Source organism: Eumetopias jubatus, unplaced genomic scaffold, assembly GCF_037043125.1.
Source record: "Eumetopias jubatus isolate StellerSeaLion01/CBP00866 unplaced genomic scaffold, mEumJub1_p1.0 scaffold_9, whole genome shotgun sequence".
Classification (NCBI taxonomy): Eukaryota; Metazoa; Chordata; class Mammalia; order Carnivora; family Otariidae; genus Eumetopias; species Eumetopias jubatus.
Genome location: NW_028274815.1, coordinates 110,510,609 through 110,528,101, shown reverse-complemented (window position 1 = coordinate 110,528,101; position 17,493 = coordinate 110,510,609). Strand labels below are relative to the sequence as shown.

The 17,493-nt window shown below is 37.6% G+C and overlaps 1 protein-coding gene across 2 annotated transcripts in view; it reads right to left on the bottom strand.

Moving 5' to 3' along the window:
- The window catches only part of RNF24 (ring finger protein 24), a 76,924-nt gene that overhangs the window by 33,010 nt on the left and 26,421 nt on the right, over positions 1–17,493 (bottom strand). Inside the window, exon 2 of one of the 2 annotated variants that reach the window (XM_028118633.2) lies at positions 10,537–10,672. The exons of the other annotated variant lie outside the window; for it this stretch is intronic. The gene's annotated coding sequence lies outside the window, so the exon portion shown is untranslated. The remainder of the gene's footprint in view (positions 1–10,536; positions 10,673–17,493) is intronic. 2 annotated transcript variants of the gene reach the window in all.

The window sequence follows — 17,493 nt, the reverse complement described above, 5'->3', positions numbered from 1 at the left end:
CTGGTTAGGGCTTTTTTCCTTCTTCAGGCTTATATTAATAAACAAATCAAAGTACATCTAGTTAAAGGTCCAAACACCCCCACCCCATCACCCCACCCCCTGGCAAGCAAGGAGGAACTCCTTGGGAAAGAGCAGCCAAAACAGAACAGCAGAGTGCACTGGAAACACTTTCTGAAGTGCCAGGCCCTGAACAGTGTATGACCTCTTCTTAATATGGTATTATTCTCAGGAGCAGGAAACATATCAAGCTTTCATAATACACAAAAGACAGAAACCTAGACATATGACGAGCCTAGGGAATTCTCCCCCAAAAGAAAGATCAGGAAGAAATCACAGCCAGGGATTTACTCAAAACAGATATAAACAATATATCTGAACAAGAATTTAGAATAGTCATAAGAATACTAGCTAGGCTTGAAGAAGAAGGAAGACACCAGAGAAACCCCGGCTGCAGAGATAAAAGACCTAAAAAGTAGTCAGGCCGAAATGAAAAATGTTATAACTGATATGCAAAACCAACTGAATTATCACAATGAGGATGGAAGAAGCAGAGGATTGACAGGTGATATAGAAGATAAAATTATGGAAAATAACAAAGTTGAAAAGAAGAGGGAAAGAAAATTATTAGATCACAAATGTAGACTTAGTTAACTCAGTGATTTTGCAAAGTGCAATAATATCTGTATCAAAGGAGTCCCAGAAGAAGAGAGGGGAAAGAGGGGCAGGTTTATTTGAAAAAATATTAGCTGAGTACTTCCTTAATCTGGGAAAGGACACAGGCATTCAAGTCCAAGAGGCATAGAGAACTCCTCTCAAAATCAACAAAAACAGGTCAACACCAAGGCATATCATAGCGAAACTTGCAAAATACAAAGTTAAAGAGAATTCTGAAAGCAGCTAGAGCAAATATCCTTACCCTATGAGGGTAGACACATAAGGTTAGCAGCAGACATGTCCACAAAAACTTGGCAGGCCAGAAAGGGGTAACATGATATATTCAACGTGCTAAATGGGAAAAATAAGCAGTCAAGAATACTTTATCCAGCAAGGCTATCATTCAGAATACAATGAGAGATAAAGAGTTTCCAAGACAAACAGAAACTAAAGGAGTTCGTGACCACTAAACCAGCCCTGCAAGAAATAGTAAGGGGGAATCTTTGAGTGGGGGGAAAAAAAGACCAAAAGCAACAAAGACTAGAAAGGTACAGAGAACATCACCAGAAACATCAACTTTACAGTAACACAATGGCACTAAAATCCTATCTTTCAATAACCACTCTGAATGTAAATGGAGTCAGTGCTCCAATCAAAAGACACAGTGTATCAGAATGGATTAAAAACAAGACCCATCAATATGCTGTTTACAAGAGACTCAATTTAGACCCAAAGAAATCTGCACATTGAAAGTGAGGGGGTGGAAAACCATCTATCATGCTAATGGATGACAAAAGAAAGCCAGAGTACCATACTTATATCAGACAAACTAGATTTTAAAACAAAGACTGTAACAAGAGATGAAGAAGGGCACTATATCATAATCAAGGGGTTGATCTAACAAATATATATATTTGGGTGCTCCTATGTTGGGGGCATAAATATTTACATCAGTTGGTAACAAACATAAACTCATTGATAATACAATAATAGTAGGGGACTTTAACACTCCGCTTACAGCAATGGACAGATCATCTAAGCAGAAAATCAACAAGAAACAATGGCTTTGAATGACACACTGGACCAGACAGATTTAACAGATATATTCAGAACACTTCATCTAAAGCAGCAGAATGCACATTCTTTTCAAGAGCACATGGAACATTCTCCAGAATAGATCACATACTGGGTCATAAATCAGCCCTCAACAGAACAGAAAGATCGAGATCATACCAAGCATATTTTAAAACCACACACTATCGAACCTGAAGTCAACCACAAGAAAAAATTTAGAAAGACCACAAACATATAGATGTTAAAGAACATCCTACTAAAGAATGAATGGGTTAACCAGAAAATTAAAAAAATAAATAAAAAAATACATGGAAGCAAATGAAAATGAAAACACAACAGTCCAAGACCAAGACCTTTGGGATGCAGCAAAGGCGGTCATAAGAGGAAAGTATATAGCAATACAGGCCTTCATCAAGAAGCAAGAAAAGTGTCAAATACACAACCTAACCTTATACCTAAAGTAGCTAGAAAAGGAACAGCAAATAAAACATATGGCCAGCAGACGAAGGGAAATAATAAATATTAGAGCAGAAATAAACGATATAGAAACAAACAAACAAAAAACCAGTAAAACAGATCAGTAAAACTAGGAGTTGGTTCTTTGAAAGAATTATATGCAAACAATGAATCATGGAACACTACATCAAAAACTAATGATGTACTGTATGGTGACTAACAATAAAAAAAAGGAAAAATAATTTTAAAAAAGAATTAATAAAATTGATAACCCCCCAGCCAGACTTATCAAAAAGGAAAGAAAAAGGTCCCAAATAAATAAAATCACGAATGAAAGGAGAGATCACAACCAATACCACAGAAATACAAATAATCATAAGAGAATATTATGAGCAATTATATGCCAACAAATTGGGCAATCTGGAAGAAATGGACAAATTCCTAGAAACATACAAACTATGAAAACAAACAGGAAGAAATAGAAAATTTGAACAGACCTGTAATCAGCAAAGAAACTGAGTTGAGTAATCAAAAATCTCCCAACAAACAAAAGTCCAGGGTCGGTGGCTTCCCAGGAGAATTCTACCAGCCATTTAAAGAAGAGTTAATACCTATCCTTCTCAAATTATTCCAAAAAATAGAAATGGAAGGAAAACTTCCAAACTCATTCTATGAGACCAGCATTACCTTGATTCCAAAACCAAAGACACCATCAAAAAGGAGAATTACAGGCCAATATCCCTGATGAACATGGATGCAAAAATTCTCAATAAGATACTAGCAAATCGAATCCAACAGTACATTAAAAGAATTACTCACCATGATCCAGTAGGATTTATCCCTGGACTGCAGGAGTGGTTCAATATTCACAAATCAATCAATGTGATACACCACATTAATAAAAGAAAGGATAAGAACCATATGATTTTCTCAATAGATGCAGAAAAAGCATTTGACAAATATAGCATCCATTCTTGATAAAAACCCTCAGGAAAGTAGGGATAGATGGAACATACTTAACATCATAAAGGCCATATATGAAAGACCCACAGCTAATACCATCCTCAACTGAGAAAAACTGAGAGCTTGTCCTCTACGGTCAGGAACAAGACACTCTCACCATTATTATTTAACACAGTAAACGAAAGTCTTAGCCTCAGCAATCAGACAACAGAAAGAAAGAAAAGGCATCCAAATTGGCAAGGAAGAAGTCAAACTTTCACTATTTGCAGATGACATGATACTCTATGTAGAAAACCCGTAAGGGGTGCCTGGGTTGCTCAGTCGGTTAAATATCTGTCTTTGGCTCAGGTCACGAACCAGGGTCCTGGGATCAAGCCCCATGTTGGGCTCCTTGCTCAGCGGGGAGTCTGCCACTCCCTCTCCATCTGCCTCTCCCCCAGCTCATGCTCTCTCAAATAAATAAAATCTTAAAAAAAAAAAAAGAAAACCCCAAAGACTCCACCAAAAATTTGCTAGAACTGATACATGAATTCAGCAAAGGCACAGGATATAAAATCAACATACAGACATCTGTTGCATGTCTATACACCAAGCATGAAGTAGCAGAAAAAGAAATCAAGGAATTAATCCCATTTACAATTGCTCCAAAACCCATAAGATACTTAGGAATAAACCCAACCAAAGAGATAAAAGATCTGTACTCTGAAAACTATAGAACACTTATGAAAGAAATCAAAGAGGAGAAAAAGAAATGGAAAAACATGCCATGCTCATGGATTGGAAGGACAAATATTGTTAAAATGTCTATACTACCCAAAGCAATCTACACATTCAATGCAATGCCTATCAAAATACCACCAGCATTTTTCACAGAGCTAGAACAAACAATCCTAAAATTTGTTTGGAACCACAAAAGACTGAATAGCCAAAGCAATCCTGAAAAAGAAAATCAAAGCTGGAGGCATCACGATTCCCGATTTCAAGCTGTATTACAAAGCTGTAGTCATCAAGATGGTTTGGTACTGGCACAAAAACTGACACACAGATCAATGGAACAGAATGGAGAACCCAGAAATGGACCCAATTATATGGTCAACTAATCTTTGACAAAGCAGGAAAACATAGCTAATGGAAAAAAGACAGTCTCTTCAACAAATGGTGTTGGGAAAACTCGGCAGTGACATGAAGAATGAAACTGGACCACTTTCTTACACCAGACAAAAAAATAAGTTCAAAATGGAATCTGAATGTAAGACAGGAAACCATAAAAATCCTAGAGGAGAAAACAGGGAGCAACCTCTTTGACCTTGGTCCCAGCAACTTCTACTAGACACATCTCCCAAGGCAAGGGAAACAAATGCAAACATGAACTATTGAGACTTCATCAAGATAAAAATCTTCTGCATAGTGAAGGAAACAATCAACAGAACTAAAAGGCAGGCTACAGAATGGGAGAAGATATCTGCAAATGACATATCTGATAAAGGGTTAGTATCCAAAACCTATAAGGAACTCATCAAACTGAACACTCAAAAAACAAATAATCCAGTTAAGAAATGGGCAGAAGACATGAATAGACAATTTTTTTTGAATACTTTTCCAAAGAAGACATCCAGATGGCTAAGAGACACATGAAAAGATGCTCAACATCACCCATCATCAGGGAAACACAAATCAAAACCATGATGAGAAACCACCTTACACTTGTCAGAACGGCTAAAATAAACAACACAGGAAACAACAGATGTTGGTGAGTTTGCAGAGAAAGGGAAACCCTCTTACATTGTTGGTGGGAATGCAAACTGGGGCAGCCACTCTGGAAAACCGTATGGAGCTTCCTCAAAAAGTTAAAAATAGAACTACCCTATGACCCAGCAATTGCACTACTAGGTATTAACCCAAAGGATACAAAAATACAGATTGAAGAGGTACATGCACCCCAATGTTTATAACAGCATTATCAACAATAACCAAATTATGGAAAGAGCCCAAATGTCCAACGGCTGATGAATGGATAGAAAAGAGTGGTATATACACACAGTGGAATATTACTCAGCAATCAAAAAGAATGAAATCTTGGCATTTCCAATGACGTGGGTGGAATTGAGTGTATTATACTAAGTGAAATCAGTCAGAGAAAGACAAATATATGATTTCACTCATATGTGGAATTTAAGAAAACAGATGAACATGAGGAAGGGAAGGAAACAAGATAAAAACAGGGAGGCAAACCACAAGACTTTTTAAAAAATGATTTATTTATATTAAAGAAAGGAGGGGCAGCCGGGCAGAGGGAGAGGGAGAGAGAGAATCTTCAGCAGACTCCCCACGCAGCATGGAGCCTGACACTGGGCTCAATCTCATGACCCTGAGACCAGGACCTGAGATCAAGTGTCGGACACTCAGCCAACTGAACCACCCAGGCACCCCAAGAGACTTAAATACAGAAAACAGACTGAGGGTTGCTGGAGGGGAGGTTGGTGGGGGGATGGGCTAAACGCATGATGGGCATTAAGGAGGGCATTGGTTGGGATGAGCACTGGGTGTTAGATGTATGTGATGAGTCACTAAATTCTTCTCTTGAAACCAGTACTGCACTATATGTTAACTAACTGGAATTTAAATTAAAAAAAGAAAAAAAAAACCACACCAAACTTTAGCCTAATTCAACAAGGAACTGTGTGCCAGGTCTGTGGTAAAGAAAGGAATAAGAAAAACGTGTTCAAAGAGATCTGACATGACAATGTTGTTCACCTCAGAATTCTGCCTAGGTTTGGAACTTTCCCAGAAAAGAGGAGAAAATTATTTTCTTCCATTTCCACTTCTATCTTCTGCATGGCCCTTTTTAAAGGTCTAGCTATGGAATAAAAGTAGGCTCTTGGGCCTGCTCTATATTAGGTCCAGGAACTCAACTACCATTTTAAAATTATGTGTATAGAGAGGGATACACTTTGGGTTTCCAAAAGCAAACTTGGGAAACACAGTTGGAACTGGGGCATGTTAACAAATTTGGAGACTTTCTAATGTCCAACTTGTTTTAAAAAGTTTTACCCTTAATTAGTTCTATTAAGAAGACAATATGATTTATCAAATCAAAACCTTTATTACCAAAGGTTGTAATTAAACAGTTAATCACGATTTTATTAATGCTTTTTTTTTTATTTATTAATTTTGACAGAGAGAGACACAGCAAGAGAGGGAACACAAGCACGGGTGGTGGGAGAGGGAGAAGCAGGCTCCCCGCGGAGCAGGGAGCCCGATGCGGGGCTTGATGCCAGGACCCTGGAATCATGACCTGAGCCAAAGGCAGATGCTTAACGACTGAGCCACCCAGGCACCCCTTATTAATGTTTTTCATCACAACTATACTGGAAACTCCCAGGTAACAGAATCTGGTGTTTTGAACATTATGGTATCCCCAGCATCTAGGATGTGCCCAGGATATATTTATTAAACAAAGGATTAAATAATGGTATAAATAAATGAATAATGATATAGGTACATGTGCAAAAGAAAACTCTCAAAAACACATTTCAATGTGTTTTTTCTGTCTATGATGATGGCCTGCATCAGCTCTCAATGTTTTGTTTTAATATACCTTTAGCATACCAACAATTCATACATGACAGGGCAATATTTCCATTATTACTTTTTAAAAATATTTTCAAGGCTATTTTTTATGCCATCTTTTTTCAGATAAGCAATTTAAAAAATATCCTGTTGGGAGATGAACCATAAGAGACTCTTAACTATATGAAACAAAACAAGAGTTGCTGGAGGGGAGAGGGGTAGGGGAATATGGAACTGGGTGATGGGCATTAGGGAGGGCAAATCAGCACTGGGTATTATATGCAACTGATGAATCACTAAATTCTACCTCCGAAACTAATAATATACTATATGTTAACTAAACTGAATTTAAATAAAAAAATATATATCCTGTTGGGAAGTTGACTGAAATTATATTTATAGCTTACTTTAGGGAGCTTTTCATTTATTCTAGTTTTATTTTATGCCTCTCAGATTTGTATAGCTTTATTCATACAAGCTTTATACTTTCCTTTAGTTTATTCCCAGTTATTATGTATTTTTGCTGTTATTATGAATGGGATCTCTCCTTCCATTATATTTTCTAAGCTAGTTATTCCTGGCAGAGAGAAAAGCTACTGCTTTTTGTATATTTATTTTGAAGCCTAACATGGAAACATTTTTTTAGGGTAGGTGTGACCAACTGCCTGCATAAAAATAAATCTTAATGAAGCACTCACTGCTCTGAGCAGTGAGCACTCCAAGAACAACTAGTTGCAAAATATACACTAAGGCAAATGAACATAGTGACTTTCAATTGGGTTTTTTACTTATATATTACCTAAAATAATTATTAAAAATAAGTATCACCAAACATAACTTTGTTTTTGACTAGCTGATCTCTAGCTCATCTTTCTGACAACAAAATAGCAAACTCACAAGTTGGCTCTCAAGACCCTGCCCAAATGGGACAGTGACCAGTCTGTGCTTTAGAAGATGCAATCTTCTTGTTTTCTAACATAACGAAAGGTGGTCTCAGGAACGAATTATCAATACAAGAAAACCAAGAAACATCCCTGTCTTATTTAGCTAGAGCATAGGAAACAATTGCAGAAGAGATCATTCTCTCAGACCTGTGACTGAATTCAGCTGATGAGCCACACTAGGCAACCAGGACCTGGCCCTACTGCAATAACCTGAGCCTGAGAAAATTAGATGGCAGGTTCCATGTCTTTATTAATCGTCAGGGGCAGATGTGGAGCCTCTGCAGCTCAGTCCACAGCTCTACCATGTCAGAGGCCAACAAAACCACAACACATCCATTACAAGTTGGATTTGGTGTATTTCACTACTAAACAATATAGGAATTTGCTTGAATATGCCTATCTTTGGAAGGATGTCTAAGAAATTGATAATATGAGCTGTTTTTGGTGAGAGGATGAAGAATCTGGGGAAGCCAGTCTTTTCATTACATATAGAATCCTTTTGCATCTTTTGAATTTTTTTAAAGTAAAAAAATCAGTGATGTATTTGACCAACATTTGTCTATACATAAAAGCTGGTAAAGCCAATGGTAGTAAAGGATTTAAAGGGAGAAAGTGTCAGTGGAAGTCCATCTGTATAGAAGCACAGATTATATGTGTAGAATTAAGCATACATTTCCTGCCATATCCAGAGCTCATCAGTGAATGTCCATCATTTAGGTCCTCCAGAAAGTATCTCGATACCAGGGAAGAATACTTCAAGTTTAGCAGAAAAACACTTCTTAAAACCAGTTACATTCTTTTATTCTAAATCTATTCTAATTCACCAAAGTTATACAGTTGTTTTAATTGTTTTCCCCATGTGACTTAAAGACTACAAAAATTTTACTCATTCCTAACATTCAAGTTCACCTGAAAATTCTATTTCTCATGATAAATATGTAAATTAGCAGTCTTCTGCACTTTGGTCAGCAAGATTTTCCTAGGCTCTGCTTATCCTTGAGTACAGGTAAGGTTACATTTCCATATGTATAGAGGCCCAGACCCCAGAATGCAAAACCTCAGGTGGAGATCCTGCACTGAGATGCTTTGTACCTGAGTACCTAAGCTGCCCCTCCTGGATGGTACCACCACCTCACTTCCTTCAAAGTGCTCAGTCTCCACCACTTTCAGAAGTTTCCTCTGCATTCCCAGTCTTTTATAATCTTCTCTGGTACTTGGCTATTAGAAATTCTAAGATATCAGGGCTCAAAAATCCTTTATCTTCAAAAGGCAGAAACTAGGCAAGATAATCGGCTGATATTCTGTAAATATTTCTCTAAATGCATCTTAATGTTATTTGAGTACAAAGTCTAAGGTCATTCTTATCTTTTATTCTCCAGAGGACAGTTCTTTTCAGTGTTAAGTAACTGGTAAGTAGGTATGTGAGTACACTGTTCTTAAGTGTCAAATAATAAGTACATGCCAAACTCTCAATCTGTAGACAAAGGTCTGTTTTTCTCCATAATAACTTCAATTTTTCCTTTACTGCAGTTTCTTCCTATTTGCAATACCCCCCATCTCCTGCTATTATTCAGAGAGTTGCAGGAACAAAAAACTAGGTATATAGGATTTATTACAACCTATTTGTCTATTCCATCTGTATTTTAATCTGGATCTTTCTATTTAGCCTCAATTTTATTGACCACACCACTATTCTAGTGACATTTTTTCCCTTAAGTAATGTAAATTGCTTTATACTTTTATCACTGTGCTTCCAGGCGTTTTTTTTTTTTAATTCTAACTAGTTCTTTTTAATAAATCTGTGTCTTTTATCCTTTTCAGCCCTATGATTGACAATTCCATTCCTTCTGCATTTTAGTGTTTTTTTTTTTTCCTATTTTTCTATTACCATTGTTTCCTCTGGGTTTGTACACAGTTTTTCTCTTTGTAGGTATTGCCCAAGTTCTAAAATCAAGGCTGTGGTGCTATCTTTGCTTACCACAACTGAAATCTGTCTTCTTAAACATTTTATATTTCAGATGTTTGTTATTTTGGTGGGTCTCTTTTTACTCTGCCATATTCCCAGTACTTATTCTGTGTTGGCTCCATGAAGACATTTTCTCCATTTTTGTGTAATGATAAAGTCTCTATTTTCAGTTTAAATCATTCCATCAGATTTTTAAAAAATGATTATTTATTTGAGAGAGAGTGAGAGCACCTGTGCGCAAGTGGGGGCAGGGGCAGAGGGAGAGAGAGAGAGAGAGGGAGAAGCAGACTCCCCGCTGAGTAGGGAGCCCACCACGGGACTCCGAGATCATGACCTGAGCCAAAGGCAGACACTTAACCAACTGAGACACCCAGGCACCCCATTCCATTTTAAAAATCCATAAGATTTTTATGAGACTTCACTTTGATGACGGTGAGGTATTCAAATTTGATGTATTCCTCTCTGACCTCTATCGCAAGCACAACCATACATGCATTATAATTTCACAAATAATCTGCTTCTCAGCACTTAATGACCAACTTCTATTTAATTCACAGTCTTGTGATTAACTAAGGATGGAACTCTTAAGAGTATGGATTGTAGGAAAAAGAGCAGAGTAATGCTGAGATAGGAGTATAAAATGAGAAACAAGTTATAAGGAAGGAAAATACTCTCAGGTTGAACTTCACATCCTAATTACAAAGGCAGTGAAAAGAAATTAGATGCAATGAGAAGTTCTCATTCCCAACATAAAACAAACCCTAGGTGTAATACAATACCTGCTTACTTTTAGAAATAAGCGGATTTTTTCTTCCCCAAGAAAACAACATGTTTTTTTCTCACAACAAAATAATTCAAAATGCAATAGGAAAGCAATGCCTATGTCACTCAAAACCACACTCTAATTACCTGGGGATATTTAATTTTCAACATCTCTCAAGTATGATGAAAGGGCCAGTGAGCCTCTTTCTTTAGAGTCAGATCTTATTCTACATTAATGGCTCATCATCTCCTGGGTTCCTGTATAGGTGGGCATAATAGACATCTGCAAAACACAAAACAAATATAATTCTTAAAAATTTGGTGTTTCCAGTTGCCAGAGAAAATATATTATTGTTGGGGTAATGGTAATGGTAATCTACTTATTTACTAGAGTTAATACAAAGATGGATCTTGAAAAGAAAAATCTTCTGTATGAACTTTTTTGAAAAAATTTTTGATTTTGTAATGGATATGTTATTTGAGAAATGGTTATATCTTTTCTTTTCCTTCAAGAAAACCAGCCTACTTATAAAGAAGGAATTAAAATTATTATTTGCAGGTGATAATAAAATAAAAAAGAATACTTACTAATAATTATTTCTATTAATATGAGAGATACAAAAGAAGGTGTAAATAATTGAAAATATATATTTGCTTCTTGGTTGTGGAAACTCAATAGAGTAAGATGTCAATTTTCTTTATCTTATTTTATTTTTTTAAAGATTTTATTTATTTATTTAACACAGAGAGAGAGAGAGAGAGAGAGAGAGAGAGAGAGAGAGCGCACAAGCAGGGGGAGTGGCAGGCAGAGGCGGAGGGAGAAGCAGGCTCCCCACAGAGAAGGGGGAGCCCGATGTGGGACTCGATCCCAGGACTCTGGGATCATGACCTGAGCCAAAGGCAGTCGTTTAACCAACTGAGCCACTCAGGCGCCCAATTTTCTTTAAATCTATCAATTTAATGCAGACAAAATAAAAAATATTGACAGAATTTGGCTTTTTCTGGAGGGCAGAGGGTGGTTAGAGAAGCTAATTCTAGTTTAGTAGGAAAACTGAAAATGAGAGAACAGCCAGACATACTCCAAAAAAGAAAAACTTGTGTTTCTACCACATGAAGTGACAGATTAACAGGACAGAACAGAGATATGGTATTTAGTCAGAGCTGCTGTTTGCCAAATATCTTCAGCTTTCTATCTTTTGGGCACATCTATGACTGTACTGATGGTGTGAGACTCTCCAGGGCCCTCTTTCCTTTAGCCAGGACAACTAGAAATGTTCAAGATGACAGCAACCCTGTTAGCCTAAATTTTTGAGTGAAAGTCATGGCAGAGAGCCTTCAGCAACCCTTGATGGCCATGTAACAAAAGGAAAATTTCTTGTTCTAAACCACTAAGATTTTGAGGTTATTTGTTACTATGGTATAACCTAGCCTACCCTAGTAGATACAAGAAAGCTGAAGAGCAGTCCAAATTCATATAGGAATCTATATATCATAAAGTTGATATTATCCAGTAGTTGATATTACCCATTAGCAAGCACTCTCACACTTTGGCTCAGTCGTTAAGCGTCTGCCTTCGGCTCAGGTCATGATCCCAGGGTCTTGGGATCGAGCCCCGCATCGGGCTCCCTGCTCAGTGGGAAGCCTGCTTCTCCCTCTCCCACTCCCCCGGCTTGTGTTCCCTCTCTCGCTGTGTGTCTCTCTCTGTCAAATAAATAAATAAAGTCTTAAAAAAAAAAGAAATTGTCAATTAGTAAAACTGTCAGCCTCCATGAAAACAACTTAGTAAAATTATACATGGATTTACCCATTGACCCAGCAATTCCACATTCAGTAATTTAACTTCCTTTTTTTTAATAAAGATTTTATTTATTTGAGAAAGAGAGAGAGCACACATGCCCACACACATGGGTGGGGGGAGGGGCAGAGGGAGAGGGACTAGCAGACTCTCTGCTTAGTGGGGAGCCCAACACAGGGCTCCCTCCCAGGACCCCAAGATCATGACCTGAGCTGGTCAGACACTTAATGACTGAGCCACCCAGGCACCCTAGTAATTTAACTTTCCAAATGTGCTTACGTATATTCAAACACATATATATGTACCAGGCTCTTCTTTGCAGCCCTGCTTGTAATAGCAAAAGGCAGGAAGCAACCTAAATATGTAATTGGTTATAGTTTATCACCGTAGGCTAATTTTGCAGTTGTTAAAAAAAATGGTGTAAATAAGATACCTACAAATAAACCTAAATGAAGAGGTGAAAGACTTGTACTCTGAAAACTATAAAACACTGATGAAAATAATTGAAGATGACAAAAAGAAGTGGAAAGACATTCCATGCTCATGGATTGGGAGAAAAAATACTGTTAAAATGTCTATACTACCCAAAGCAATCTACACATTTATTGCAATCCCTATTAATATACCAAAAGCATTTGTCATAGAACTAGAACAAACAATCCTAAAATTTGTATGGCACCATGAAAGACCCTGAATAGCCAAAGCAACCCTGAAAAAGAAAAGCAAAGCTAGAGACATCACAATTCCAGACTTCAAGTTATAGTACAAAACTACAGTAATAAAAATAGTATATTACAAAGCTATAGTAATCAAAACTGGCACAGAAATAGACATATAGATCAATGTAACAGAATGAAAAACCCAGAAATAAAGCCACAATTATATGGTCAATTAATCTTTGGTGGGGAAGAGTCCAAGCTGGCAGAGGAGTAGGAGACCTTAGTTTTGTCTAGACCCAGGAATTTAGCTAGATAGCTACCAAATCATTCTGAACACCTGCAAACTCAAATGAAGATCTAAGAAAAGAATAGCTGCAACTCTACAAATAGAAAAGCGACCACTTTCTGCAAGGTAGGAGGTACGGAGAAGTGAATCCGAGGTGATATATGGGAAGATAGACTCCATGGGGACGGAGCCTCCTAAAGCTGGCTACTAGAAAGTAATACAGCAGCAGAGGGCAAAATCAGAACTTTTAGAAGTCTGCTCTGGTGAGGGACGTCAGGACTGAAAGGCGCTGAGGTGGCTAAGCGGAAGCCAGCTGCAATCCGAGTCCAGGAGTGGGCTCTCAGCTCAGGGATGCCATAAATCCTGAACCTAGCATAGTCGGGTGACCACTCCCCGAGCAGTGGCCCAGCAAGCGGCAGAACCAGCAAGACCCCTTTCCGCCCCTGGGAGGAGCAGCACAGGAGCGAGCCGCAGGAGTCTGCAGGGTTTGGAGACTCAAATGGGGTCATGGGCCTGAGATAGAAACGCTTAGTCATGGGCTGGGTGAGCAGAGAGTGCAGTTGGAAACCAGGGAGATAGGAGTGATTGCCTGTTTTTCTCTGAGGGTGCACTGAGGAGTGGGGTCCCAAGCTTTTGGCTCTAGGGCCAGACATTGGGAGGCCATTTTCATTCTCATCCTCTAAAACTGTGCGGAAAGCCTTCAGGGAACAAAAGCCAGATAGAGCAAACCAGAGCAGATTACTTAGCCTGGCTCCCTGGCAAGGGCGGTGCAATTCTGCCTGGGCCAAAGACACTTGAGAATCAATGCAACAGGCCCCTCCCCCAGAAGATCAGGCTGGGTGATGGACACTGGGGAGGGTATGTGTTGTGGTGAGTGCTGTGTATTGTGTAAGACTGATGAATCACAGACTTATACCCCTGAAACAACTAATATATTATATGTTAATAATAAAAACCCACAAATAAATTTAATCTAAAGAAGAAAAAAAAAAAGATCAGCAAGAACATCCAGCCAAGACCAAGTTTACTGATCAATAAGAACTGCAAAATTCCAGCACTAGGGGAATACAGCACATAGAATTCATGGCTTTTTTCCCATGATTCTTTAGTCTTTCAATTTTAATTTTTAAAATTTTTTCTCTTTCCTCTTTCTTTTTTTTTTAAAGATTTTATTTATTTTTGACAGAGAGAGAGAGAGCGAGAGCGAGAGCACAGGGGAAGCAGCAGGCAGAGGGAGAGGGAGAAGCAGCCTCCCTGCTCAGCAGGGAGCCCAATGTGGGGCTCAATGCCAGGACCCTGGGATCATGACCTGAACCAAAGGCAGACGCTTAACCATCTGAGCCACCCAGGCGCCCCCCTTTCCTTTTTCAACCAATTTCTTATTTTGTCAACTCTTCTTTTAAATCTTTTCTAATTTTCATTTTTACAGTTACATTCTATCCCTTCATTGTATTTAATTTTGTATATATATAAGTTTTTCTTTCTTTACAATTTTGGGATGCAATTTCTTCTAACAGACCAAAATACACCCGAAATCTAGTGTATGGCTCTGTTCTAGTCACCTGTTTAATCATATTCTTTTTCTTCTTCCTTTTTTTGTTTTGTTAGTCTTTTTTAATTTTCATCTTCACAGTTACATTCTATTCTTTCAATGCATTTAGTTTTATTTTTGTATACACATAACTTTTTCCTTCTTTACAATTTTGAGATGTAATTTCTTCTAACAAAATGACCAAAATGTACTTCGGATATAGTGTATTGCTCTGTTCTGTTCACCTGTCTGTTTATATCCCTTTCTTTTTTGTTTTCTTTTCTCTTTTGTTTTTTCTTGTGTTTTAATTTTCATTTTTACAGTTACATTCTATCCTTTCACTGTATTTAATTTTATTTTTGTACATATGTAAGTTTTTCTTTCTTTACAATTTTGGGATCTAGTTTTTTCAAACAAACAGACCAACACACACACATGATCCAGCGTATGGCTCTATTTGTTCACCTGTCTAATTATATTCTCTTTTCTTTTTGTTTTTTTTTTTTATTTAAAATTTATTTATTTATTTTTTTGGTTTCAGGTCTCTTCTGACTTTAGTTTAGTGTATATTTCTCTGGAGTCATTGTTGCCATCTTAGTATTTTGTTCTCTCATTCATCTATTCTTCTCTGGACAGAATGACAAAATGGAAAAACTCACCTCAAAAAAGAGAACAAGAGGCAGTACTGACTGCCAGGGACCTAATCAGTATGGACATAAGTAAGATGTCAGAACTAGAGTTCAGAATAAAGATTATAAAGATACTAGCTGGGCTTGGAAAAAGCATAGAAGACACTAAAGAATCCCTTTCTGGACAAATAAAGGAACTAAAATCTAACCAAGTCAAAACCAAAAAGGCTATTAATGAGATGAAATAAAAAAAAATGGAGGCCCTAACTGCTAGGATAAATGAGGCAGAAGAATTAGTGATATAGAAGACAAAATGATGGGGAATAAAGAAGCTGAGGAAAAGAGAGAGAAACAACTACTGGATCTTGAGGGGAGAATTCAAGAGATAAGTGATATCGTAAAGCGAAAGAATATTAGAACTGGGATCCCAGAAGAAGAGGAAAGAGAGAGAAGGGCATTAGGTATACTGGAGCAAATTATAGCAGAGAACTTCTCTAACTGGGGAAGGAAACAGGCATCCAAGTCCAGGAGGCACAGGGAACTCCCCTCAAAAATCAATAAAAAATAGGCCAACACCCCAAAATATAACAGTGAAACCTGCAAATCTCAGAGACAAAGAGAAAATCCTGAAAGTAGCTCAGGACCACAGGTCCATAACCTACAAGGGTAGAAACATTAGACTGGCAGCAGACCTACCCACAGAGACCTGGCAGGCCAGAAAGGACTGGCATAATATATTCAATGTGCTAAATGGGAAAAATAAGCAGCCAAGAATACTTTATCCATCAAGGCTGTCATTCAAAATAGGAGTGAAAAAAGCTGCCATGACAAACAAAAACTAAAAGAATTTGTGATCACCAAACCAGCCCTACAAGAAATATTAAAAGGGATCATTTAAGCAGAGAGAGCCCAAAAGTAACACAGACCAGAAAGGAACAGGGACAATATACAGAAACAGTGACTTTACAGGTAATACAATGACACTAAATTCATCTTTCAATAGTTACCCTAAATGTAAATGTAAATGTAAATGGGCTAAATGCCCCGATCAAAAGACACAGGGTATCAGATTGGATAAAAAAAAGACCCACTGATATGCTGTCTGCAAGAGACTCATTTTAGATTCAAAGACACCTCCAGATTTAAAGTGAAGGGATGGAAAACCATTTATCATGCTAATGGACATCAAAAGAAAGCTGGGGTGGCAATCTTTATTTCAGACAAATTAGATTTTAAACCAAAGACTGTAATAAGAGATGAAGAAGGACACTATCATAATTAGCAGGTCTATCCAACAAGATCTAACAATTGTAAATATTTATGCCCCTAACGTGGGAGCAGCCAATTATATAAGCTGATTCATAACAAAATTAAAGAAACCCATTGACAGTAGTACAGTAATATTAGGGGACTTTAACACCCCACTCACTGCAATGGACAGATCATCTAAGCAGAAGATCAAGAAGGAAACAAGGGCTTTGAATGACACGCCGGACCAGATGGACTTCACAGATATAAGCAGAACATTCCATCCTAAAGTAAGAGAATACACATTCTTCTCAAGTGCCCATGGAACATTCTCCAGAATAGATCATATACTGGGTCACAAATCAGGTCTTAACCCAGTACCAAAAGACTGGGATCCTTCCCTGCATATTTTCAGACCACAATGCTTTGAAACTGGAACTCAATCACAAGAGGAAAGAACTCAAATACATGCAGGCTAAAGGCCATCCTATCAAAGAATGAATGCATCAGCCAGGAAATTAAAGAAGAATTTAAAAAATTCATGGAAATAAATGAAAATGAAAACACAATTGTTCAAAACCTTTGGGATGCAACAAAGGTTGTCCTAAGAGGGAATTATAAAGCAATAGAAGCCCTTCTCAAGAAACAAGAAAGGTCTCAAATACACAACCTAACCTTAACTCCTAAAGGAGCTGAAGAAAGAATAGCAAATAAAGCCTAAACCCAGAAGAAGAGAAATAATAAAGATGAGAGCAGAAATCAATGAAATAGAAACCAAAAGAACAGTAGAACAGATCAACAAAACTAGAGCTGATTCTTTGAAACAGTAAGACTGATAAACCCCTGGCCAGACTTATCAAAAAGAGAAAGGACCCAAGTAAATAAAATCATGAATGAAAGAGGAGAGATCACAACCAACACTGAAGAAATACAAAGAATTATAAGAACATATTATG